Source organism: Stegostoma tigrinum, unplaced genomic scaffold (genome assembly GCF_030684315.1).
Source record: "Stegostoma tigrinum isolate sSteTig4 unplaced genomic scaffold, sSteTig4.hap1 scaffold_53, whole genome shotgun sequence".
NCBI classification, from domain to species: Eukaryota; Metazoa; Chordata; class Chondrichthyes; order Orectolobiformes; family Stegostomatidae; genus Stegostoma; species Stegostoma tigrinum.
This window is the reverse complement of record NW_026728461.1, coordinates 1,798,238-1,807,747: the sequence shown is the minus strand read 5'-3', so window position 1 is coordinate 1,807,747 and position 9,510 is coordinate 1,798,238. Positions and strand designations below refer to the sequence as shown.

Sequence of the window (9,510 nt, the reverse complement as noted above, 5' to 3'; positions counted from 1 at the left end):
AACAAGGGCACAACATTTGCAATCCTCCAGACCTCTGGTACTGAACCTGTAGACAATGAGGACTCAAAGATCAAGGCCAAATGCTCCGCTACCACCTCCCTAGCTTCCCAGACAATCCTCGGAAAAATCCCATCTGGCCCAGGGGATTTATCTAATTCATACCTTCTAGAATTGATCACACCTCCTCCTTACTAACCTTAATCCTTTCAATTCTAGTAGCCCATAACTCAGTCATCTCCTCTACAATATTCTCCTGTTCCTCAGTGAAAACAGATGAGAAATAATCATTTAGTACCTCTCCAATCTCCACAACTTCCCACTTCTGTCTTTGACTGGCCCTATATCTACCCGAGACATCATCTTATTCGTCACATACCTATAGAACGCTTTAGGGTTCTCCTTTATTCTACCTGCCAATGTCTGCTCTTGTCCCTTCCTTGCTCTTCTTAACTCTCTCTCTCTCTTTAAATCCTTCCTAGCTAATCTGTAACTCTCCATCGCCTCATCTGAACCATCTTGTCTCATCGTCACATAAGCCTCCCTCTTCTGCCTAACAAGAGATACAATTTTTTTCATAAACCACAGCTCCCTTACCTCAATCGCTTCCTCCCTGCCTGACAGGTACATACCTATCAAGGACAGCAATATCTGTTCCTTAAACCTGCTCCACATTTCGATTGTCTCCATCCCTTGCATTTTGCTAACCCATTCTCTGCCTCCTAAGTCTTGCCTAATCGCATTATAATTGCCCTTCCCCCATCTATAACTCTTGCCCTGGAGCATATTCCTAACCCTTTCCATTGCTAAAGTAAACATAACCGAATTATGGTCACTCTCTCCAAAGTGCTCACCTACCACTAAATCAAACACCTGGCCTGGTTCATTACCAAGTACCAGATCCAGTGTGGCCTCCCCTCTTGTCGGCCCTTCAACATACTGAGTCAGGAAACCCTCCTGCACACATTGGACAAAAACTGATGCATCCAACATACTAGAGTTATCGCATTTCCAGTCAATGTTAGGGAAGTTAATGTCTGCCATAGCTAATCTCCCTGTTATTTTCACTCCTGCTCAGAATAGTTTTGCCAATCCTCTCCTCCACATCCCTGGAACTTTCCAGGGGCCTATAAAAAACTCCCAGCAGTGTGACCTCTCCTCTCCTGTTTCTGACCTCAGCCCATAACACCTCAGTAGACGAGTCCTCATCAAGAGTTCTTTCAGCCACCGTTGTACTGTCCTTGGCTAACAAAGCCACACCTCCCCCTCTTTTACCACCTTCCCTGTCCTTAATGAAAGATCTAAACCCTGGAGCTTACAACATCCATTCCTGACCCTGCTCTATCCATGTCTCCGAAACAGCCAAAACATCGAGGAGAATGACAGAGTAAAAGTTTCCATAAAATACAAGCTGTTGTTTTGCCTTACATTAGGAGAATCAGGAGTGGCCCATTTTTTCCCTCATCTCGGGATGAACACTCACCATCACTCACAGAGCTGATGAACAGCAGGAAAAATCTTCACCACTGACTACCTGCACTCACCTATCACCTTCCCACCTACCTTCCCCAGCCCCCACTCTGTTTATGTTTCAGTTCCCGTCCCCTCCCCCATTTCTGAAGAAGGGTCCTGAACCATCAACTCTCCTGCTCCTCTGATGGTGCCTGGCTCGCCGTGTTCCTCCAGCTCCACACTGTGTCATCCATGACTCCAGCACCTGCAGCTATTGCTGTCTCCCTGTGAGCGATGTCAGCTTTGGTTCAATCCGAGCACGGGGCGGGGCTTGGAGTTCCCAATTGAAGCGGCCTACCCTCCAACCAATCAGAGCGAGTGAGATGTTTGTCTGTGTGAAAATCACGTGATCGCCCTTGTTCGGGGGCGCAAAATCTCTGCGACTGAAGGTTAGCTGCTTTCGGAAGGTACAGTACACGGGATAAAAAGGAAAGGAGCACAAACCGGGAGGGAAATAGTTTCGGTATTGACTGAGAGGTTTTAATTGCGGTCGATGCATGTCAGAAAACATACATTTTAACATGCCGGCCCCGTGTTTTGCAGCAAATGGAAGAATTGCTGCGGACCTGAGGTTGCGATAGGCAGAGGTGATTGCCACCATCTTTATTAGGGGCAGTGATCTTTGGGACTCATGCCGGATCGCCATATTTATAGGTGGCAACCTGCAGCGGAACGCAAGCGCAGCCTTTCTTTTTGGGGGGGCGGGTATATAGAAGCGAAATGTGTTTTTTTTTCTCTGGACTTCTTCCCCAGACTGAGACGTAGCGTGTATTTCCTGGGAAGGACTTTTGACGCTGGCGAAGTACTGGCTTCAGGCAGTATAAATTGCTGCAGTTAAACGATAGATACTTAGTGGAGGAGAAATGCCGAAAACGCGTTCAGAACTGCATGTTCAAAAACAGAGTTGGTGGAAAAGCTCAGTCGGCTTGGCAGCATCCGTGAATTTAAAAAATAACGTTTCGGATCCGCTAACCCTTGCTCAGAACTTCATGTTACCTGTTGCACTCTCACTTTCGGAAGTCCTGCTTTAAATATTATGATCTATTAAAGCATATCCGTTTGTCCAGTGTTCATATGATTGGGATCAAATCACTGAACGTGCTCTGAGTCCCCTTGTGCTCCCTGGTCAAATTTATTAATATCTGACTTCCTCCGTCTCTAATAATGGGTGTATTTTCCCTCTGCATCTTTCTGTGTCGGGGAGCAGGGTGATTTGAACAGGAGGATTTATACATGACTAACGGAAACCAAGAGAAATGTTTGCCTTTTCCAAACAATCTTGTGGTGTTTTCTGGATTTCTATCCAGGGCTGACAGTTATTTGTCTCTTATGGATTTGTTTTACAGGGTATTAATTGAGAATAATTTGCAGACCAGGATCCCAATGCAAGTTCTCCATTTTGCAGAGTGATCAGGATCTGAGTATCATTGACACTTAAATGCGAAAGGGAAGAGGTTTAACCATTCTATCCATGGGAGAATATTCCTGGTAAGGTTGTAACTTGAAAGCAGAATATTCAAATTTTTGGTTTGATCACCCCTGGGATAAGTGTTGAGTTCTATACCCTGCAGCTGAGAAAGGAGATATTGGCCTGAGAGGGGCAGTTTTGTCCAAACAACACCTCGTCTCCTTGAAAGAACTGTCATATTTAGTCCCAATCGCCCACTTCATGATTTTAATCTATATATTCTTCATTCTTGAATATCTGCAAACTTCCTTTTAAAATTCCATATGGGCACAAATTCCAGCACCCCTTCAAGTGGAATCTTCCAGATCCTGACAACTCTATTGATCCTGAAACTGCTGAAGTCTGTGTTGAGTCCTGAGGGTTATAAATTACTGCATTTAACGTGAAGATGCTGTTCCCTGAGCTCCCATTGAGCTGAATTGAAACAGTATGGGAGGCTGAGATCAGAGTGGGTGTGAGCAGACAATGAAAATGAAAAGGCTGCACTGAGAGTGTTGCTTGGCTAAATGAGAGTGCTTTGGAGTTGGGTGAAACAGAAAGAAAGTGAAACTGAAAGATTGAGTGTGATGCTCAGTCTCAGTTTGGGCAGTTCAGAAAGTCTCACCGTCCTAACGGAAACAGTCAATTGATAATTGATACTGTAAAGAATTTTCTTACAGTTTTTAAAGTATATATTAGCTTATATAAAGTTAGCGACTTTTGATTTTCTAATAGTAATGTTTGAAATGAAGGGGAAGGACCTAGCTTCATTAAATTCTCTTTAAGGCAGAAACTGGCTTAATCTGGAGAGAAGTCACAACAGAAGACCTCAGGTCTGTGGTGTCCTTGTCTAGCACAACAGAACATAGACCCTTGATGTTGTGTCGACCTGGGAAATCAAACTGAAGCCCATTTAACCCACACTATTCCATTATCATCCATATGTTTATCCAATGACCACTTAAATGCCCTTAAACTTGGCGAGTCTACTACTGTTACAGGCAGGGCATTTCACGCCCTTACTACTCTGAGTAAAGAACCTACCTCTGACATCTGTCCTACAACTATCACCCCTCAATTTAAAGCTATGGCCCCTCGTGCTAGCCACCTCCATCCGAGGAAGAAGGATCTCAGTGTCCGCCCTATCTACTCCTCATATCAGCTTGTTTGTCTCTATTAGGTCACCTCTTAACCTTCTTCTAACGAAAACAGCCTCAAGTCCCTCAACTTTTCCTCAAAAGACCTTCCCTCAATACCAGGGAACATCCAGGTAAATCTCATGTGCACCCTTTCCAATGCTTCCACGTCCTTCCTGTAATGTGGCGACCAGAGCCCCAAGTGTGGTCGCACCAGCGTTGTGTACAGCTGCAACATGACTTCATGGCTCTGAAACTCAATCCCTCTACCAATAAAACCTCACACACCATCCACCTTCTTAACAACCCTACCAACCTGGGTGGAAACTTTCAGGGATCTGTGCACACGGATCCTGAGATCTCTTTGCTCATCCACACTACCAAGAATCTTACCATTAGTCCAGTACTCTGTATTCCTGTCACTCCTTCCAAAGTGAATCACCTCACACTTTTCCGCGTTAAACTCCGGGATATTACCAGTGTCCCTATTGGCTATTTGTGCAGGATGTGTATCCGTCTGCAGCTACTGGTTAGCTGTTTTTCAGAGCTGGAGCTGTGGGTGCAGTCAGTATGGAGCATTCATGATACTGAGAAGGTTGTGGTAGCATTCTCAACAGATTGGTCACAAGCAGGTGAAGATTACACAGACAGCAAGGGAATGGGTGGCCATCAGACAAGTAAAAGGCTCAGAAATGAAGTGCTCGAGTCCCTCGTGGTCATCGTCCTCAAACAAATATACTGTTTTTGGTACTGTTTGGTCGAGGGCTGGTGGTGGTGGGGTGGCCAATCGTGAAGCAGCATCAGTCAAGTTCATGGCACTTGGAGTGACTCTGCTGCAGAGAAGGGGAGGAAAATGATGAATATGACTGTAGAGACAGGGGATTCAATAGTAAGGGGCACAGAGAGACATGAATCCGGGATGGTATGTTGCCTCCCTGGTGCCAGGATCAGCGATGACATGGAGCAGCTTCAGGACATTCTGGAGTGGGAGGGTGAACATCCGATTGTACCAGTGACATAGGAGGACCTGAAAGCTGAAGATAGGAAGATAAGAGATACATTAAAATACAAGATCTCAAATGTAGTATTGTCAAGCTTACACCCATTGCCACATTGTGGTAGGGAGGAGTTTTGTGTTGTGTTCAGTTGTACAAGCGACCTTTATTCAGAGCTCTGTTACCGCATGTGTGGGAGAGGCCAGAGTCCACTCCAAACCTGGCTTTCACGTGAGGCCTAATTCCCCTCTTAAATACAGCTCAGATTGGAAGAGTGGGCAATGACACTCAAACTTTCCCTGGCTGATTGTAATATTTTTATTCCTTTTGCTAGATGTTGTTTACATGCAATATTGTTGTCATTGTTAGCCACACACCCCAAATCAATATATCCAATCCAGTAAGCAAACAATCATGGACAATACTATGTTCAGCCTTAAACCCTCCCATAATCTCCTGAGGTTAGCTAGAAAATGACTTCATCTGTCTTTGACCTTACAATGCTTTTGACAGTTATATTCCTCCTCAGACATTTGCCAGCTGCACCATGTTTTTTGCCAAAAACCAAAATAGTAGCTTATCACTGAGAACTTTTCCAAATTCTCTACTAACTGTAGTGTGGATTGTTAGAAATTGTGATAAAGTCTTTTAAACTCAACTCTGATATAAAGTAACTACAATTTTGTAATACAGTTGAAAATTGTGGAAAAATCCCTCTCTCACTTCAGCTTAAGAGACCAAACAAACAGTGTTTCTGACTTGCTGTTGCAGTTTACAACCCCAACGATTTGCATGCTGCAAATGATTTTTAAATTGAAGTTTCATTTTCTACTCTAAGTGCTTTCCATTATTACTTTCTTGTTTTAATAAAAAGCATCTATTCAAATTCCACTGAGGATGAAATTCAGTCACTTTAGAGCTTTACCAAGCCATTAAACAAAACTTGTTTAGATTTCACAAATAACTAAGGCACTAATCATGTCTTCACTTCGGATTTTGCAATCTATCTTTGTCACTCTTCCATTGATCTTTGCATGTAAGAATTTATTCAAATTATCCATATCTACATTTCAATTGTTTTATCTCTCTGCAGCCCTGACTTCTCTCTTTATAACCTTTCTTTGCCCCTTCCTATGTTGTTGGTCTTTTAGAGGTTGTGTTTACACCATTTATTGCTTTGCCTTCCATAATGATGCAGTGAGCTGCTTTTATTGCTGACAAACATTCGCTCAAGGAATTCAGCTAACCATTTCATGTTAATTGGCTGTTTGCATTTCTGGTTACAATTACCTAAACAGTTCAGAATGCTGTAGGATCAGACTTTTGCTTCTACTTTTTAATTAAGTAACAAACTTGTGATTGTGGCTGGACCAGGCCTTTAAAAACTGCCTCTTATTAAAATGCTTATGTGTTTTGAACTGCCTGTTTACAGAAACCCAAGTAAATTCCCTAATGTTCCTTCTTAACAGGACTCTTTTATGACCCCCACAGGACCTTTCGTGATCTAATCCAGTAACAGTGTGAGCTGCTACAATGCACGTGCTTGTGAAAGCGAGAATAAGAGGACAGATGAGATGAGTGCATGGCTGGAGATATAACTTAAAGCGTTTAGATTCCTGAGGCTTTGAGACTGTTTGTTTCTGGGGAAGGTGGGACATGCACAAGCTTGAACAATTGTCCTGGGCAGAGCTGGGACAGATATTCTTGTTGATGTTTTTGCTAGTTCCACTGGTGAGGATTTAAACTCGGATGACAGGGGAATGGGAACCAAAGTATAGCTTCAGTAGTAAGAGACTCAGATCAGCAAATGGGACGTGAAATTAGTTCATGATGTTGTCGGTGGCTGAAAGATTAAAAGAAAGAAGGATTAATCAAGATCAAAACTCTCTCATCATGCATCAGACCTGAGATCCCAGGAATTGGTCTGGTGAACCTTCTTTACGATCATTCAGTAGCCAGGGCATCCTTCCTTTGGAAAGGAGAACAAAGGTGCACACGATTCCAGGTGTGGTCTCACCAAGGCCCTTATAGAAAGATATCCCTCTTCCTGTACTCGAATCCTCTCACAATGAAGGGCAAAATATCATTTGCATTCTTCACTACTTGCTGCTGCCTGTTTCCTAAAAGAGAATAGGAGAGAAACACGGAACTAAATGGGGTCAGACACCGGGGTAACATTGTTGAACACACTGTCCCCATTGTATCAGTGCTGGTCATCAAGCACCTATTTAAGCTAGGCCCGTTTTCTGGCACTCGGTGTGTAACCTATATTATGGTGCAATGGATGATCATCTCAACACTTCTTCAAGATTGCAATGGTTCCTGCATCTATCACCATTTCAGATGCTGCCAGATCTGCTGTGGATCTCCATCTTTTTCTGTTTTTATTTCAGATTTCAGGTATTTTGCTGTGTATTCTCAGCCCTTCAGAAGCATCAGAGGGTATGGGGAGAAAACAGGAATTGGATTCATTTTCTGATGTATAAAATGCCTGCCCTTCATGTCTGTCCAAACTCTATCTCTTTTTTTTGTAGTTTTGGGCAAACGCTGACTGTTTCCCTTCCCTGAAGGACATTAAATGAACCAGTTCAGTTTTACTGATAATCCAGCAGTGCCCCTCGGTGTTGGATCCACAATTGACCAGATTAATTTCAGAGTTTCACAATCTTTGTGTGTATTCTTCTGGTTTCTCTCTCTCTACTTTTCTGTTTGAAATTTTGATTGCATTCAGAGAAATCAAACAAAACCACAACCAGATCTGACACTCAATCTGTTTGTCATAACCTAATTATCTCAGGATTTTGAACATTGAAGGAAGAAGCACTGTTCACCAGGGAGAAATGCGTATTGTCTGTGTGTCAAAGAGTCTGTGAAGATTCATCTGAAATGTCCAAACACCAGCGCAGTCACACTGGGGAGAGACTGTGGAAATGTGGGGATTGTGGGAAAGGATTTATTTATCCATCACACCAGAGAGAAATCATTCACCTGTTCTGTGTGTGGGAAAGGATTCACTCAGTCATCCTCTCTGCTGGAACACCAGCAAGTTCACACTGGGAAAAGACCATTCATCTGTTCTGAATGTGGGAAAGGATTCACTCGCAATTCCAAACTATTGGTACATCAGCGAGTTCACACTGGAGAGAAACCTTTCACCTGTTCTGAGTGTGGGAAGGGATTTACTCACTCATCCAACCTGCTGACACATCAGCGACTTCATACTGGAGAGAGACCATTCAGCTGTTCGGAGTGTGGAAAAGCATTCACTCAGACAGTTCACCTGCTGACACATCAGTGAATTCACACTGGAGAGAAACCGTTCACATGTTCCGAATGTGGGAAGGGATTTGCTCACTCAACCAACCTGCTGAGACACCAGCGAGTTCACTCTGGGGCCAGACCATTCACTTGTTCTATGTGTGGAAAGGGATTCACTCAATCATGCAAACTGTTAACACACCAGCAAGTTCACCACAACCACATTTGAAGGATTTTGCTTTTAAATCAAGGATTGAACTTGGATCTTTGGGCTGTTTGTACTGGTGTCATTAGTCCCTGCTCAAAACTTGATCTTCTCTTGGGAAATAAGGTAGGGCAGGTGACTGAGAGGTCAGTGGGAGAAATATTTTGGGGCCTATGATCATTGTTGTATTAGTTTTAAAATAGTTATGGAGAAGGATAGACTTGGTCTAAAAGTTAAAGTTTTCAATGGGACTAAGGCCAATTTTGACACTATTATGCCCCTTAAAAGCACAGTAAGACCGCCTATGTATGGGAATGCACAAGATGGATGACATGCAAAACAAGTATTTTACATCGGTATTTACTGTGGAAAAGAATATGAAAGCTAGAGAACTTAGAAATGAATGTGTATCTTGAAAAGTTCCATATTATAGAGGAGGTGGTGCTGGATGCCTTACAGAGCATAAAGGTGGATAAATCCCCAGGACTTCTTCAGGTGTATTCTCCAACTTTGCGGGAAGTTAGGCTTGCGATTGGGCCCCTTGCTCAGATATTTGCACCATTGACAGTCATAGGTGAGCTGTTAGGCTGGAGGTTGGCTATTCCAGTGCCATTGTTTAAGAAAGGTGGTAACATAAAGCCAGGGAACAATAAACTTTTGGTGAGCCTGATGTCAGTTATGTGTAAGTTGTTGGAGGGAAGTCTGAGGGATAGGATTTACATGTATTTGGAAAGCGTGGACTGAATGGGGATAGTCAACATGTCTTTGTCCATAGGAAATTATGTCTTGATTGAGTTTTTTTTGAAGAAGTTACAAAGAAAATTGATGGCAGACTGGTGGATGTTTTCGATATGGATTTCAGTAAGTAAAATTCCGCATGGTAGCCTGATTAACAAGGTGAGATCACATGGAATCCAGGGAGAGCTGGCCATTTGGAAAGGCCTTTGGCCTGCAGTATGC

At 43.2% G+C, this 9,510-nt stretch overlaps 1 long non-coding RNA gene across 3 annotated transcripts; it reads left to right on the top strand.

Moving 5' to 3' along the window:
- Positions 1-1,833: 1,833 nt before the first annotated feature.
- On the top strand, positions 1,834-7,588 carry LOC132208730 (uncharacterized). 3 transcript variants are annotated; one of them, XR_009444856.1, is made up of 3 exons: positions 1,834-1,916; positions 2,856-2,997; positions 6,579-7,588. It is a non-coding gene; the product is annotated as an uncharacterized LOC132208730 (long non-coding RNA). The 3 variants fall into 3 exon arrangements; XR_009444857.1 differs by having other exon boundaries at positions 2,856-7,588; XR_009444858.1 differs by having other exon boundaries at positions 1,853-1,898; positions 2,856-7,588.
- The last annotated feature ends 1,922 nt before the right edge of the window (positions 7,589-9,510 follow it).